This window comes from Lepidochelys olivacea, assembly GCF_965140295.1.
Source record: "Lepidochelys olivacea isolate rLepOli2 genome assembly, chromosome: 4".
Taxonomy (NCBI): domain Eukaryota; kingdom Metazoa; phylum Chordata; order Testudines; family Cheloniidae; genus Lepidochelys; species Lepidochelys olivacea.
The window spans coordinates 41,009,359-41,027,683 of NC_140414.1; positions in this window are offsets into that span (position 1 = coordinate 41,009,359).

Sequence of the window (18,325 nt, forward strand, 5' to 3'; positions counted from 1 at the left end):
CTTCACTGCTATTTGTACCTAGGCTGGGGTGTGTGCAGTGTATGTACTTTACATGCCACCATGAGGCATATGCAGTGTAGACATACCCTTAATCTAGGCTAGAATATGGTCAGTTAATATGGCTTCAAATGTGCCAGCCTACATCTTGAGGCTTTTCATTCCTGTTAAGCTAACTTGATTCATCTAGCATAGTGGCTAAGGCTTAAATCCAATTATCTCCAATCTGTATAATATGTCAAAATATTAATATTACAAATCAGGATTGAATGTTCTTAAAATTATGACTGGCAATGCAAAATGCATACTTTACTTTTGAAATTGTTTTTAAAAGCTTCCCTTTTAATCCTCAAATCCTCTACTGTTGTTCAAGCAGGATGCCCTCAACTGAAACACTAAATGGGATGTTCGATAATTTATTCCCATTTATCCTCCAATATCTATACATCTAAGCAACACTTCTGAAATTTCTTCTCTTATAGAGGGATTTCACCTCTCTAGCTGGTAATGTCAGACACAGAAGAAGTAAATCATCTCTAGGGCCTGGGACAGTGAACACTGTGTACAAACTAGTCAAATTTTATGGATTTTCCAATTGATTATCGAGCGTTTTGATCCTATAGGGGCTTGTAATCACATGGAAAGCACGTAATTTATAGGCAAAGTGTGTTTTACATCCCCCTCTAGTGGCTGATCCATTAGAGGATAACCGTCTCCTACTACAACCAAGTTTCAGAGTAACAGCCATGTTAGTCTGTATTCGCAAAAAGAAAAGGAGTACTTGTGGCACTTTAGAGACTAACCAATTTATTTGAGCATAAGCTTTCATGAGCTACAGCTCACTTCATCGGATGCATACTGTGGAAAATACAGAAGATGTTTTTATACGCACAGACCATGAAAAAAATGGGTGTTTATTACTACAAAAGGTTTTCTCTCCCCCCACCCCACTCTCCTGCTGGTAATAGCTTATCTAAAGTGATCACTCTCCTTACAATGTGTATGATAATCAAGGTGGGCCATTTCCAGCACAAATCCAGGGTTTAAAAAGAACGTCTGAGGAACAGTGGGGGGGAAAGGAATAAACAAGGGGAAATAGGTTACTTTTTATAATGAATCAACCATTCCCAGCCTCTATTCAAGCCTAAGTTAATTGTATCCAATTTGGAAATTAATTCCAATTCAGCAGTCTCTCATTGAAGTCTGTTTTCAAAGTTTTTTTTGTTGAAGGATAGTCACTTTGAGATCAGAAATCGAGTGACCAGAGAGATTGAAGTGTTCTCTGACTGGTTTATGAATGTTATAATTCTTGACATCTGATTTGTGTCCATTTATTCTTTTACGTAGAGACTGTCCAGTTTGCCCAATGTACATGGCAGAGGGGCATTGCTGGCACATGATGGCATATATCACATTGATAGATGTGCAGGTGAACGAGCCTCTGATAGTGTGGCTGATGTTATTAGGCCCTGTGATGGTGTCCCCTGAATTACCAACAGGAGAGTGGGTTTTGTGGGGCGGGGGAGAGAAAACCTGGATTTGTGCTGGAAATGGCCCACCTTGATTATCATACACATTGTAAGGAGAGTGATCACTTTAGATAAGCTATTACCAGCAGGAGATTGGTGTGAGGGGAGAGAAAACCTTTTGTAGTGATAAACACCCATTTTTTTAATGATCTGTGTGTATAAAAACATCTTCTGTATTTTCCACAGTATGCATCCGATGAAGTGAGCTGTAGCTCATGAAAGCTTATGCTCAAATAAATTGGTTAGTCTCTAAGGTGCCACAAGTACTCCTTTTCTTTTTACTACTACCAAGTAATGGAGTTACTCCTTTAGCTCAAGTGGCAGAGGTCTGTGCTACAGTTTCCAGGTCTAAATTCTGCTGATGACTTGTGGGGGTTTTGTCACAGATGCAGGAAACATCCATGGTTGAAGTTAAAGGGGAGACCTGCTGTTATAATGCAAGTGGAAGTAGCAGATATGGAGAAAGGGGAAAATAAAATAGTTTCCTGCTAGAACATATTTTCTTTTGCTTATTTTCCCTTTCCATTCTTCAATTCTCCTTTCCCCTTTTTTCTTTCCTTGCTTTGGTTACTGTTCTCTTCCTTTCTGCTTCCCAATAGTTGTTTTCCCCTCCTTGTCTTTCCTGTGTCCTTATCTCTTAGCATTTTTCTTCTACCCTTCCCTTCTAATCTACCACTTCTAGTTTTGATTAATTCTCTTTTCCCCCTGCATATTAAGGTTCCTTTCCCCAAAAAACTCCTGCTGTTACTTCCTTATGCTTGAAGTCCTAGGGCTTGATTCTTTACTCCATTACACCGATTTTACTGTGGTATGAAACTAGGGTAATATAGTTTGGCTCTTGGTCCCTGATTCTGATTTTTAAAGTTATGTAGGCATCTAAAGCTGCAGAGAGGCAATCCCAGTAGGTATCCATCATAATCTTTAGACCCCCCTTTGCCCCCGAATCACCGGTGGGAGAGGATGCGACTGCTGTGGCAGGATGGAAATGGCGATTAATTTACATACACAACTTCTAGTGGAGGAAAATATATTCAGCAATTTTACAACTATGAAGTAGGTGTTTGTCACAGTCCCACTTTTTATATGAGGTGGGCCAGTGCTGCATTTGGTAAGGTCTGACTGCACGTGGACAGCGTTTTACTTAAGGCAAGGCCCAAAACCAGACATCATTAGTCTGGTTTGGAGTCAAGCCTCAGAATGTGGCTTTTTTACCAATATTTTTACCAAGTTTTTAACCAATATTTTGGTTGTTGAAGAGACCCTTCATCTATTTCATTTTCTTCTTAATTATGATATTCACCTTTTTAATCTGTGACACTTTGAGCTCAGAACACTTTGAGCTATTTATGACCTCATCAATGGGTGTTAAAGGATCCCATGTAAGAATGACTAATAATTCATACTTGCTCAAAAATGAATGCAGGATAGCTAACCAGTCCATAGTAGGCTTACTGAAAATTCTCACTGGGGACTTGATGTCTGAAATGTACACATACAACTTCCGTAAATATTTCCACATTAGCTGATGCTGGAAGCAGACAGATAAAACACATTTAGATGATGATTTGGCCGTCAGAAGAAAGGCAACAGTATTTTTGGGAAGTGGATTAACTGGTATAGAAGCTGGTAGTAGATTTCTAGAACAATGTTAATGCTGGAAAAAATGTTTTGTTTCTGTCTTCCTACATTCACTCTCCATAGTATGAAACCAGCGTGACAGCTGACAAATTGATGCCAAGCAATGAGGGCATAATACAGGCATCCTGCTATACTTTGGTAAAAGACATCTCTTCTGGTACCAATTATTCCTCTCTGCCAGCACCGGTGACACACAGCCCTCTTTATGATAGAGCACATTTGTTCAGATATAATGGAGATGCAAGAACAAGCCTAACACCGATTCTGTCTAAGCAATCTTACTTCACTTATTCTGCTAATGGGAATCTTCCCAAGATAACAATTGCTTTTCCATCACTCACCTTTCACATTTGTTAAAGAAACACTGATAGGTTCCAAGACACACGTACATTCAGTGCTGCGTGCTGAAAAGTAGATGAAAACACTCCAGTCTTATCGACCTAACTATCTAGATTTTTACTCCACGCTCACCGCCATGGTATCTTCAATCCTGGCTCTCTTAGAAAGATACAAAAGGCATCACCGAAGAGAGTTCTTGAAACAGGCGGATAAGTGCCATGATCTCAAGGACTTCTTTAGAGATGCCTGCTCCTTTCAGCTGAGCCCCAGTTTCTCAGGAATGAATTCCCTAGACAGAAGGTTATACTTGTCTTCTCAGTGATCTGTGAGGATAGCCAGAATCTGAAGGTGAAACTCCCAGATTTTTGCACTTTTTCTCCACTGGCACACTGCAGCCTCCTCCTTCATTGTCTGCTCAGACCAATACAATAGTTATTCCTTCTTCAGTTGCAGGAGATGAGGGATTTCAGCCCTTCATTATTCTCTCTGCCATCTTTGCTGGAAGGCTCATGTTGTATGGCAAGTATTCTTGGAAAAGCTGGAAAGAAATACAGTGTAACAAAAAAAAGTATAGTGCACTTCGTAAAGACGGTCTGAAAGTGGGAGTAAATTCTGTTTATACATCCACTTTAATACCCCTTTAAGTTGCTGTAGTGATGTAAAGAGCCTTCGTATTAATGAGAATCAGGCCTTAGTCTTTAAGATCCCAGTTCAGCAAGGTACTTAAGCACATTACTAACTCTTTACGCGTGTGAGGCATCCAACTGCAGCAAATGCTTAAAGTTAGGCCCATACTTGAGCATGTTGCTGAATCAAGACCTAAATGTCCATGTATTGCATTTCACCACAAGATTCCAAATGACACTGATGATACAAGAGTGAATGCCAAGAGGGACTCTACAGATTCTTTGAAACTCTTCTGACCTCAAGGGTGAAACAGGAAGAAATGTTAGTGATACCTGATGATTTCTGACCATATGGCGCAGGAGGGATCTTCTCTCTCTGGTACAACCTTAAGTTGTATGGTCGAAAAATTATACCTGCTGTATATAAGCCTCATGTTCCAGAGCCTGTAAATGACAATAATGCTGACAGGAAGATCGACATGACCCCAGACACATGGCTGGAGAATCCACAGTAAGGGGCAGGTCAAGGGGTGGTGTTGGGGAGTTGATTGGTGCAGAGATTCCATTTTGAAGAATCATTCTGATGGAATTTATTTTTTTGCTGACTCAGAAAGACACATGAATCTTGAGCATCTGGCCAGCACACTTAGGATTCTATTGTCTGACAAAAAGATTTCTTATATATCTTCTCTTAACGTTTTGTTTCTTGTAGGTGAGTGTATGTAGCAGAGGAGGGGGGATGTAGACATGGATGCGTGTATGTATATGTATACAACATGTCCTGTTGTTCCCCATAATAGATTTGTAGGTTTGTATTTTGTACAGAATATATCTTGTTTGTGTTAAACAACATTTTATAATACAGTAGGTGTGTAAATACAAGATTTTGTTAGCATCATTATTTATTATTTTATTATAGGAGCATGTAGTGGTTACAACCGACTGGGGACTCCCATTGTGCTAGGCACTGAACAAACATTGTAGTCCCTTCTGACCTTAAAGTCTACGAGTCCCTGCCCCTAAGAGCTGGAGTCTGGGTGAGAGCTGGGAATAGAACCCAGGTATCCTGAGTCCAGGTGCACTTGTCTCCTTGTTTTGCATATTAATAGATACTATGGTAAGTAACAGTGGTATAATTCTGTTCTCTCCAGTAAAGTTACACCACTGATGAATTTAGCTCGTCATGTAAAATTCAAAATGTTGCTCCAAATTAATAAATACACATACAATAAGAGTTATATAAATAAAAACCTCAGTGATGGCCTCCAAAGCAGCTGTGTATTTTGAAAGTTAAATATGAATTTAGCAAAATAGATAAGCAAATATATATTTATATCAGACTGGAATTACTTGGTAAATTATTACCCTAATACATCGTCAGTCACCTCAGAAATAAATATGCTTTTACTATGGCTTCAGAGTGATGAGATTCTCTGCCCTACAGTAAAATAATGTATACTTTCCCTTTAAATATTTATTTTCTTAAGAGACAAAACAATAGGCCCAGTCCTGCTCTCATTTTTTTTGTATTTCTTCATTGGCTTCAACAGGGTGTAGAACTTCTACCACTGTTACAACTGTGACAGAACGAAAGCCAGGCAAGTCTAAATTAAAGGCTGCTTCCCCCTTATTAAATCACAGCCTTGCGGCGTTTTTGCAACCCCAGCAATGATTTTTCAGATTCTGCAAGTTAAAGGTCACCTTCAGCAAGAATTTTGTTAATACATATGAATGCATAGGAGCCTGTCATTTGCATCTTTATTTGGTTTAAAATCCAGGATCCCCTACATATGACATTGCTATTTCTGGTTTTGCCAGCCTCCTTTTTCTTCTGAGGACAGAGCTACCAAACGAGTCAGATCTTGAGCATTTCCAATGATAGGGATGACCACTAGCAAACAGAGGAAATCCCTCCAGTCCTCACAAACGTGTATCTCTGTTGAAGAATCAAGACTAGAATGAGAGTCTGCAGCTGCAGAGCACACAACAACAATAATACTAGCTCTTTTGGAGTGCTTTTCCACTATAGCTCCCAAAACAGTTAGCACTGAGCTATCAGCACACAGCCCTGGCTACCCATCACAAGTTGTCAGCTTCAGAAGTCAGATAGAGAAGGACTTGAACCTGAGCCCCCTCCCTCTTTGCAGTGAAACTGAGGTGCCAGGGAGGGGGAGGGAGAGTGAGCACTCCCTGCACTCACCCCACAGCGGCAGCTTCTGTCCCATGAGGATGGAGCTAGTTTCCCTCTCCAGGTGTTGCGGCCTGGTACATGGGGTTGCATCACCACTCAAGCTTGGCCCAGCTGTTCCTCTGTCATGACGGGGTGGCACTGGGCCAAATTTGAGTGAGTGGCATTGTGACCTGTTCATAGGGTTGCAGTGTCACTCAGCACTTTCAGCAACTGGGCCAAACCAGAGAGGGGTTGTAATCCTGTGCACTAGCACACAACACCACTCACTCAAATTTCATTGGTTTGGGGGCTCTCTCAAAGGAGGGATCCAGAGCAAACTACCCCTTTTGCCACCGCTACCCTGGGGCAGCCCTGTAGATATATACATGATTGCTTTGTGTTAAGATTATAACACATTGTAGCTGACTCCTGAAATTGCCAACTTGTATTAAGATTTCAAAGCACAGATGTATGCGTACAGTGGTGCCATGTGTGTATGGACCCTGTCTCTCCTGGAAAGCATCAGGGGATGTGCTGTGAAGTTCACAGGCATTAGTGGGAACAGGCAAGGGAGGAAACTTGTGGGTTACTGCAAATTAGGAAAGGTGGAGGCAATTTAAATAAGATAAGAACCTACCCAATGCACCCTCCAAAACTATGGCCGAACCCTGTTTCAAAACAGTTAATTTTGAAAACAGGTTTTTGCATGATGTCTCCGCGCATTCTGGCTTTAGCCATGATGGGAATTGGAAGTGACAAAATCTCGCAGGGAAGGCTGTTCTTGTGGCATTTATAGCATGACCAGAAGTTGGGAGTACCAGAAACCTCATGAGAAAAGCTGTTTTTGTAAACTACTTGAACCTAGACAAGGAGGAAACAGTTCAGTTGTTGGTGGTGGTGTCTAACAGATAGAGCAAACATTACATTTTAATTTCATTTCCTGTAAATAAGCTAATTGTCCGATGGGATATTAGATGGGGTGGGATCTGAGTTACTCAGGAAAGAATTTTCTGTAGTATCTGGCTGGTGAATCTTGCCCGTATGCTCAGGGTTTAGCTGATTGCCATATTTGGGGTTGGGAAGGAATTTTCCTCCAGGGCAGATTGGAAGAGGCCCTGGAGGTTTTTCGCCTTCCTCTGTCGCATGGGGCACGAGTCACTTGCTGGAGGATTCTCTACTCCTTGAAGTCTTTAAACCATGATTTGAGGACTTCAGTAGCTCAGACATAGGTGAGAGGTTTTTCACAGGAGTGGGTGGGTGAAATTCTGTGGCCTGCGTTGTGCAGGAGGTCAGACTAGATGATCATGATGGTCCCTTCTGACCTTAGTATCTATGAATCTATGAATCTATTTTGCAGATACTAAGAAGTGTTGGTAACTCAGTTCAGATAAGCACCCCAACATTTGGAAGCTTATCTGAAGGACATTTCCAAGCCTGTTGAGGTTCATGTATCCTTATTTATTGCAAATGCCTACAGCCATTTAGCAGGCTGGAGAGAATGGATGGTGGAAGAGCTGGTCAGAAAGGGCCCATCCCCAGATAAACCTGGGGCTGTTTTAAGCCTCCCAACTTCATCCACCTCCTAGGAACAGCCCAGCTCAGCGGGAGTAAAAACAGGAAACCAGCAGCAGCAGAGGACCAGGCAGCAGCACGCCAGTCCTGCCCCAGCAGCCTCACTCCCGACTTCTGACATCAACAGAGACTTCCTGCGGGAGCGACATATTAGTGCGGAAAAGGCCCATTTGCACCGTAGATGGAGAAGATGATGGAAGAACCATGTCAGGTCAGGAAAAGGGGTTGGCAGGGAGGGTGGGAATTATATGTAGGAGACAGTTTGATTAGGGATTGGAATTTAGAAGGTTTAATGATAAAAACTAAACAATTTTTGAGAATGGTTATGGTTTGTTTGTTTTTTAAAGCAAGAATAATGATCTTGAAATCTCTTTGTTTGTTTCTTAATTTATTTTTTTAAGGTGAAGGTTTAATTCAAAACAAAGTGAAAAAGTTTCCTAGCATCACATCCTCCCTCTCTGTGCTCAGATACTGTGGTGATGGGCACCTGTAAAAAAATCTACTACTTAATATCTAGCTAGCATTTTCATGTTGTCGAGGTACCTCCAGTTCTGTGTACTGTATCTCTTTGCTATATACTTGTCGCAAAGGCAACATAAATGCATTTTGTTACTATTACAGAGTGAGAGTAAGGTGACTTGGGGCTCAATCCTGCAGAGTGCTGAGCAACTGCTGGAGGTGTTGAGTGCCTCAAACTCCCAACGCAAGACAGGATTGCGTCCTTTGTGAATGACTGAATGTGCTGTAACAGGTCATGCAGAAACTGAATAATATTCTTGGCCACAGAAGGCTGACTCATTTGTGAGACTACAGTATCTTTGGAAACATCCCATGTCTATTGAGGAAAACGCAAAGAATATTTTTTCCAGGAAGAAAGGGCATTCATTTGAAGTGGCTCTCTCCTTCCCTCTAGATGCTCTGAGAGTAGCTCAGTAGAGGTCCCCAACCCAATGGAAAGTTTGGGTATGCTGCTATGATTAAATATAGGTCTACATTTCTAAAGCAATTAACACATAGTTATAAATAGACCATACACATTAATAGCAAAATCTAAAGCATGCACAATAAAAATCTGGTAAAGGCAGACAGTTGCATCAGCTGTTAGTCTTTTACCTACTTGCTTTTCAATAAAGGCCTAAAAGCTCTTCTGAGTGAGAATAAGTAAGACTCATTGCTAGGGAATTGCTCATGCTAGTGTTCTGATATGTTCTGTGCAAACAATAAGCACTGAATTGCCATATGTAACTTGGGGTAGGGAATAAATAAAAGCGATGTTGTTGTTCAGTTTATTTAAAAGAAAAATAAGTGTAGCCAATTTGAAGCATCATGTTAAAATTAAATTTAGAAGCATAAAGACAGCTAAAATTGCACACACGGCTGCAATATATTTTGAGTGAAAATAACCAGGTTTGCCAACTACAGTTTCCTAACAGAAAGAGATATTGCATATCAGCTCCCAGTACATGCAAGCTGATTCTGTAGGCCACCTTTATAACCATTATAATCCTTCTCAGTATTAGCTAAAAAGATAAGGAGCCAGATTCTCAGCTGGTGTAAACTGATGTAGCTCCAGAAAGCTATGCAAGATTACACCAGCTAAGGATCTGGTCCACCATGCATAATAAGAGAGAGAACAAATGAATTTTCTCTTCTGTCTCCTACTTCATTATCACCTCCAATAAATTCTCTTTTGATGATAATATAATATTTACAGAAGAAAGCATATTCTTGCTCTCCACTATATGCTGGACCTATCATCACACCATCAGGGATGATGAAATCAATCTTTTGCAGAATCAATATTTGCAAAGTCTGATTCTTACGTTGCATCATATCAAAGAGCAACAAAGACTAGGGCTAAAATCTTGGTCCTCTTGAAGTCAGTGGGAGTTTGGCATAATTTCAAGTCAGGCCAGGATTTCACCTTATGTGAATGGACTCAGTCAAAGTTATTTTCTTGCGGTATATTGCCCATTTCTCAGGTTAGTTACACCACTTGTGCCTTATCCTGTCTTACTGTGAGTCCTTTGTTCTTGAGCAATTTCCTTGGGGCCATTGCCTTGCCTGCAAAGAGTCTCTGCAGGCTGTACTCTCATGCAACACAATATACAGCAGGATTTTACAGTGTTGTCTTGTAAACCCATTATATTACATTACTAAGTTGTGAAGCTACAGTACAACAGTCAAGAGTTCCTGTGAACATCTTGTTATTTTTTCTAATAGGACCAAGATCCTCAGCTGGGGTAAATTGCTCTTGTTGCATTTAAGTTAATGGAGTTTTGTAGATTTACACCAGATGAGGATTTACTCCAGCCTTTAGCTCATTGACTTTGGCATATTAAAGTAACAACAGGTGTGCTCATATCTAAGGGGATTTATGATGGCAATGTAGCTTTGTTGTAAAGAGAATAGGAGAGATAACAGAAGTGATGTCTCATGTTGAATGAGGCAGTCCACCCTACTAATCCCATCTTCGTTTGGCATCTTTAGTGAGGTGAAACTAGCATACCTTAGTGAGCACAGTATCATCCTCTTCACATGAAAGCATGCAGAGAAGACATCTGTCTCATTTATCTAGCTAAAGTATTTATTATCTGATTATCAGAGGTATCTGAGCACTCAGAGCCTGCATTGCCATCAAAAGGTGCTTGTTGAGGACAGGATTCTTGGTGATATGACTGTCCTGAGCTTCTGAACAAGGTCAAAAGGGTGAAGAAATCAGTGCAGCCCACTTTTGTACATGGGAAGCCCAGATAATAACTCTGAATGAAAGAACCCTTGAGTGTTGAGGTCACACAGAGGAACATGCAGAATGAGAGAGGGAACATTATTTTGCTTTTATAAATCTGTTGTTCCATGCAAGAAGAAATGTGGAAGTAACTGGTAATGATGTAGAGTTATTATGGCCTGATAATTGAAATGTTTCAGAGAGTAAACTAGCTATATGAATGTTATTGGCCACTTATCCAAAAAGAACAACTGGAGTGTGAAATCACTGCTCAAATAAAAAAGCAGGCAAAAGGGCAGAGTTGTATTAGTGGGAGATTTTAACTCCCAGGCACAGAGAGGAGCGTACATTAAATGGAGGAAATAAGGCTGGAGGTATGTTAGTGGTGAGAGTACAGAAGTGCAATTTAATTCAAAATGTGCAACTAACGAGAAGTGGGACAATATTGGAGTTGGCATGAAAAGATAGACAAGATATAATTGAGGACAGAAAGGTAGGGGGAAAATATGAGATATCATTACAAAGCTCCTTAGGTTTTATTAAAGTTTTCCTAATTAAAGGGAAATCTGAATTGTGTATATTATGGATGGAATAACCCCCTCCCCAAAGCTAGCCACACAAGTGACTTGTAGAGGATGACAGAGATTTTCAAAGCTGCCTAGGGGATTTGAATGCCCAATTAAAATTAATGTGAACTGGGTATCCAAATCCTTTAGACTTCTCTGAAAATCTCAGCCATTCTCTACACTATAGCTAATTTGTTCTTAAACTTTTTCTCTCTACCTACCATCCATAGCTGCTTTTTCCACAGGCTCTCCTAGGTGGAATATGGTCCCAATAAATGTTAAGAGTTCAGGCTCACCTGTCAAACCCATGATGTTCAAGTGGTCTCGAATGGAGGCAAAAAGAGTTTATCCATCCCTGGATAAGCAATGTTAAGTAGTATCTGCAGAGTTCCAACATTAGCAAATATATATGAATGGGAAATGTCAGATCATCAGCTGGTGAAACTGTACCAAGCTCCACTGAAGGCAATGCACTGCTCCCATTCATACCAGTTGAGGATTTGACCTATAATATTTACCTCCATTTCTGATACCATTTTCAAGGCTACTGTTAAAATCACAAATTACATATAACCCTGCAATGTATGCATCTGACCAATGCATGTTGCAACCTTCAGGTTACAGGGCTCTCAAGTCCACTAAGGCCACTTTGTGCCATGTAAGCAGGGCAAAATGGCCTTAAAATGGCTGGAGATAACCAGCGCTGTACTCCTCCTTTGCAGGGGAACTCTCTGCTGGCGGAAGTGTGGCATGTGCTAGCCATCTCATTGTCCCCAGTGTAAGGGCATATTGAGGCATTCTGTTGGGCAGGGCATCTAGGTAACGGGGAAGAGGTGTGGTGAAGTGAAGCTCAATTATGCCTGTTCCTCCATTGATGTAAGATCCCTCAGGAACCATATGGCAGTGGCATAAATTAATTGCCCTTGTGTACCTTTCAATTGCGCTGAGGCTGGGCAGCTCTCAATCAGGGAACTGCAACCAGCTCAATGTGACACTCCCCCCACATCCTTCCCCTTCCACTCCATCCATGTGGAATGTGAACAGATTGGAAAATCAAACCCATGGCATTATTACATCAGGAACATTGCAGGAAAAAAAATCTGGGGCTGATGTTGAGAAGAAATCCAACCTCCCCCATTACACTTTGTATATTTCTACCATATATGGCATTCCTTGACATCTTTCTTTCTTTAACACATTGGGATATTTTTTCCTAAACTAAGCAGATTAAGAGGATCTTCTACCTGGAAAATATCTGGGGGGAAAAAGTTCAAAATTAAAATTCTAAAACACAGTAGAAGAGAAAACAGGAGGGGAATGAAAACATTTTCTGAATATGATCAGATTCATTGGAACACCAGACCATTAACTCTTGGAATCACCCTCCAATAACACCATTAAACACTGGAGAAACAAAGGGGAAAATTACTCAGATGTTATCATCTCCCAAAACTGAGTTGCTGCTTCGAATAATTACCTTTCTCTGAGATACCCATCTCTCCCACTTTAGCATTGCCTCTACCTTTCCACCTGAATCCCAACCGCGCCCCTCAGCCAACCTTCTCTATACTTGCTTCCCAGTCTTAGTCTCCTTCTGTCCCAAAATCCTATCCATAGCCTTAGAGTTCCTGAGCCTCTTAGTTCTTTGCCTGCTTGCAACAACCCTGATAGACCCTTCAAGTCTGTGACTTCACCAACTGTAATTATTAGGAACAAAGCCATCTGATGTGCATTCCATACTTTGGTGATGGGCATTATAAAAAAACCTGAGACAGAGAAGTGCCGATCCATGAGGGCAGGTGGTGTATGGGTTCAGCAGTTCTAGGGATGTTAATGATGTTGGAGGCTGAGAGGATGCTAATGGAATATAAATACAGGTAAGTAGGATGAAAAGAGACATAATTTTGTTCAGTTAAAATTTGCATTGGTGCAAGGTGGCAGCAATGGCCCCACCGACTTCATGCCTTGTAACGAAGGGAAAGTCTACCATGAGCTGTCTTATTGGTTGTGATATGTGATATAGACTGTGGCATGGGGGCTTATTCAGATCTCCCACTGTTTTACACTCATCAAACTGCATGGAATTCAATGGAGTTACTCCTAATTTACACCAGACTCAGATTACATTTGTTGCCTTCTCTCACTTTTCACTTCACACCTTCTTTCATGTCACTCCTACACTTAGAGAAGCTGCCTTCTTTCATGCCAAACAACCTTTAATCTTCTTTCAAATCTGCCCTGAAAACCCAAGTCTTTAATGAAGCCTTCCAACTTTGATCACCATGCCAAGGATAGCCATTCTTCCTCTTCCTTTTGAGTTATTAGCCTACATTTGTCTGGATTAGATTGCAGACTCCTCTGAGCAGGAATCTTCTTTTGTAGGTGTCTGTAAAATATGATGTACATTTGCGGTGCTCCGTAAATAATAACTCATCTCAGTCAACATACCAATGTGTTACATGGCTTTCCCTTCTTTGCTGAGAGACATTCACAAAATCCTTTTGTCCCCTCTCATAGATGATATGAGCAATTTCCATTCTGTGCTCTCACATGTGCTGTTCTGAAATATAATGAAGAATATTTCAATCTTCTATTTAGTAATAATGTGTATTGAATTGTTTTTGAGTGAATTAAATGAGGTCTATTACCAAGACCATACTCTGTCAGTTAACAAGAATGCATATGAATGAGTGTAATTCATTCATTGATTAACAGAGCTAGTATCTCCAAGCATGTCACAAATCTACATTCCTGAGGGTTGGATCTCTGATTTAGCTGAAAGATGTGTACAGCGACATGTAGTTCAGAGAGTTCCTTGCTCTACAGGCATTCCTGGACATTTTTCCTCACTAGCCACTTTCAATATATTACACTGAGGAAATTTGCTTTGTTGTTAGTTTCAGGCACGAGAATGTGAAGAACAGGTGTGTAAGGTTAGAATGTCCCAATGTCAATAAATTAGTGATAGGAAAATCCCTAAAAAGGTGGTTTGCTCAGGATTTTTCCCAAAATTTCTAAACCTGTGAGGACCGCAGCAGGTCCCAGGGACTTCCTTCTCCATGCACCCACTTTCTGAATCGCTATCTTAGCCCATCCTTTACACACAACTAAACAATGGTCACATAAACACCACCCTATACCGGAAACCTACTGACCGCTATTCCTACCTGCATGCCTCCAGCTTTCACCCTGACCACACCACACGATCCATCGTCTACAGCCAAGCTCTGCGATACAACCGCATTTGCTCCAACCCCTCAGACAGAGACAAACACCTACAAGATCTCTGTCAAGCTTTCTTACAACTACAATACCAACCTGCAGAAGTAAAGAAACAGATTGATAGAGCCAGAAGAGTTCCCAGAAGTTACCTACTACAGGACAGGCCTAACAAAGAAAATAACAGAACGCCACTAGCCGTCACCTTCAGCCCCCAACTAAAACCCCTCCAACGCATTATTAAGGATCTACAAGCTATCCTAAAGGATGACCCAACACTCTCACAAATCTTGGGAGACAGGCCAGTCCTTGCCTACAGACAGCCCCGCAACCTGAAGCAAATACTCACCAACAACCACATACCACACAACAGAACCACTAACCCAGGAACTTATCCTTGCAACAAAGCCCGTTGCCAATTGTGCCCACATATCTATTCAGGGGACACCATCACAGGGCCTAATAACATCAGCCACACTATCAGAGGCTCGTTCACCTGCACATCCACCAATGTGATATATGCCATCATGTGCCAGCAATGCCCCTCTGCCATATACATTGGTCAAACTGGACAGTCTCTACGTAAAAGAATAAATGGACACAAATCAGATGTCAAGAATTATAACATTCATAAACCAGTCGGAGAACACTTCAATCTCTCTGGTCACGCAATCACAGACATGAAGGTCGCTATCTTAAAACAAAAAAACTTCAAATCCAGACTCCAGCGAGAAACTGCTGAATTGGAATTCATTTGCAAATTGGATACTATTAATTTAGGCTTAAATAGAGACTGGGAGTGGCTAAGTCATTATGCAAGGTAGCCTGTTTCCTCTTGTTTTTTCCTACCCCCCCCCCCAGATGTTCTGGTTTAACTTGGATTTAAACTTGAAGAGCGGTCAGTTTGGATGAGCTATTACCAGCAGGAGAGTGAGTTTGTGTGTGTATGGGGGTGGGCGGGATGTGAGAAAACCTGGATTTGTGCAGGAAATAGCCCAACTTGATTGTCATGCACATTGTGTAAAGAGTTGTCACTTTGGATGGGCTATCACCAGCAGGAGAGTGAATTTGTGTGTGGGGGTGGAGGGTGAGAAAACCTGGATTTGTGCTGGAAATGGCCCACCTGATGATCACTTTAGATAAGCTATTACCAGCAGGACAGTGAGGTGGGAGTAGGTATTGTTTCATATTCTCTGTGTATATATAAAGCCTGCTGCAGTTTCCACGATATGCATCTGAGGAAGTGAGCTGTAGCTCACGAAAGCTTATGCTCTAATAAATTGGTTAGTCTCTAAGGTGCCACAAGTACTCCTTTTCTTTTTACACAACTATATGCTTCCCTCTAAAAGTTCCTGATTCTCCAACCAGCTGTATTATCTACTTGTGGTGAGGTTCAGCAGCCCGTTTACACCCTTTGTGGATCTCCTTCCACCTCAAGAAGAGGACTGGGGCATGCTATCCTATTTGTAGTATTATGTTTTCCTAATTAGGGTGTGACTAGGTGTCCCCTAAATCTTCTCTGGTTTATCCCACTTCCCCAACTTCAGTCAAGTGGTCTTAGCTGGATGTGGCCCATTTCCTGTGCTTCTAGTAATCTCTCCAATAGGTCCATTAATAATTCACACAGTATGTAGTGAGGTAGAGGTGTTGGGAAATTCAGAGCCTGCAAGACCACTCCCTTCATTCCCATGAGAGCTGTTAATTTTGTTCCTGAACCAGACGTCTCTGAATCTGTACTAGCAAAAGTCTTCTCCAACTCTAATTTTCAGTCTGTCCTAATACAGCATCCTGAAACAGCAAGAGTTGAGTGGAGGCCTCTCAAAATTAGACACAGTGGCCATGTTGACACAAGGAACAGCTGAAATGCTAAAACATGTTAAAATCCTAGTGTAGCAAAGTTATTTTAACATGTTAGCTGCTAGAGATAATTTTAATGTTAGTTAATGCATATTAGCCAACACATTAAAAAGCATACTTTCTCCCATTGGTAAAAACATGGTCAGTATGTAGCACCAAAAATGCACAAGTCTGAGCTCATGCACAGAGAGAGTATAACCTAACCCAGCTAAAGAATAGTACTTAGGAAAAGAATTGAGAGGCTGCACTACAATTATGTACATAATGTTTTTGACAGCAGTATAACAAAATAGTGTGGGGGAAAGACTTCTGATAGTAGAAAGCTCTTTAATCCAGCAGACATAGGTATAACAAGATCCAATGGCTGGAAGCTGAAGCTGGACAAATTCAGACTAAAAATAACAGTTTTAAAAATGTGAGGATAATTAACCATTGAAACAACTTATCTAGGGATGTAATGGATCTCTATCACTTGAGGTCTTTAAATCAAGATTGATTCTCTTTCTAAAATTTATGTTCTAGCTGAACCAGGAGTTATGTGCTTGATGCAGGAATCACTAAGTGAAATTCTATTCCATAACAATTCCTGTTTTATGCAAGAAGTCAGGCTAGATGATTATAATGATCCTCTCTAGCCTGAACATCTATGAATCTTTGGGGCAGGGTATGTCTTTTATTTTATTTTATGTTTGTACAGTGAGGGCTCCTGACAATACAAATAAATAGTGAAACCAGGTTGTAATATGCATACACATGTTCTATGATAAAGATATACCTAAAAGACTTGGATGTACAATAAGGATAAAGGCCAAAACCACTGGTGTTCAGCAAATGAGAAATATAGGCATTCCTCAGCAATCAGACTGTGTTTGTGAATATAGTAAACCCATATGAAAATATGAACTTTTTTTGCATCTTAAAGTAAATAATTTTATTTACATTTTTATTTAGAGCCTACTTGGAAGGTAAAATTTATCCTTTAGTATTTAAAAATAATATATTTAAAATAGGAAATACAATTTCTTCCCTGTCATCTTTGGTTTCTTCTTGATATCCAGCTTGAGATGAAGCTGCATCAGTTACAAAGACTCAGTGAACACACAGTTGAAATAAAACATCTGGTATACGACCTGCGTATCACAAGCTTTAGAGTCCTGTGGCCTCCAGAATTTTTTTTTTGGAAGAAACCAGAGAAGGAAAATAGCAGAGAAAAATAAAGCTTGAAGATCACTCTCATTGACATCAAGGCAGTTATAAGTGGAGTGGAAAACATTTATATCCCAATATACTCAACACTACAGTAATGGCTATTGATCTCCAGGAACAGAATAAGGGATATTTAAAATTATCTTGATTCAAGTGGTTCTGGGAATCTCCTTTTCTTTGCTGACCCAAGCACCATCTGATGCCACATCCCCAGTTGCCTGCCCTTCTTTCTTTCTCTCTCCCCCCCTCACTCTCTATTTATTTTATTTTACACTTTACTTTATTCTCTCGCCTTAGCTTCTTCTCTTCCATCTCCACTTTTTCCATCTCTCCCTCCCCCACTTCCTTTTTTATCTGTGTGATTGATATGGTACATAGACAAGGTACATGTAAAATAATCAGAATTCATGGACTGTAGCATACAGTGCGTTCTTGTGCCTATTATAGGGAAAGAGACATACAGTAGCTTTGCAGTATGACTGGCTGATAAATTCTACTTTCAAAGTAATAAAAGCTTAAGTGACCTGTCTCTGGCTGAAATATATTAGCCTCTAGAGCATTCAGAATTCTAATGCAGAATCTTTTGAAGGTACAAAAATGGTCACCCTTTAATGAGTGCTCTAGCAGGGACTGAAAAGACAAGCCTGCCAAGGAAGATATGCATTCATTCATTCTTTATTACTTTTACCTAATTAATGAAATTCTGTTAATCCCTCAGTGAGGTGACATGTCAGAATGTAAAGTTTTGGTCTATTATAAGGATACTTAGGGCTTTACAAACAAATATTATAAACACAAAAATATTTATGTTTGCAAAGTCCTAAGTATCATTATTATATTTCATATTGTCTTGATCAATGTAAAGTTCTCAGGGGGCT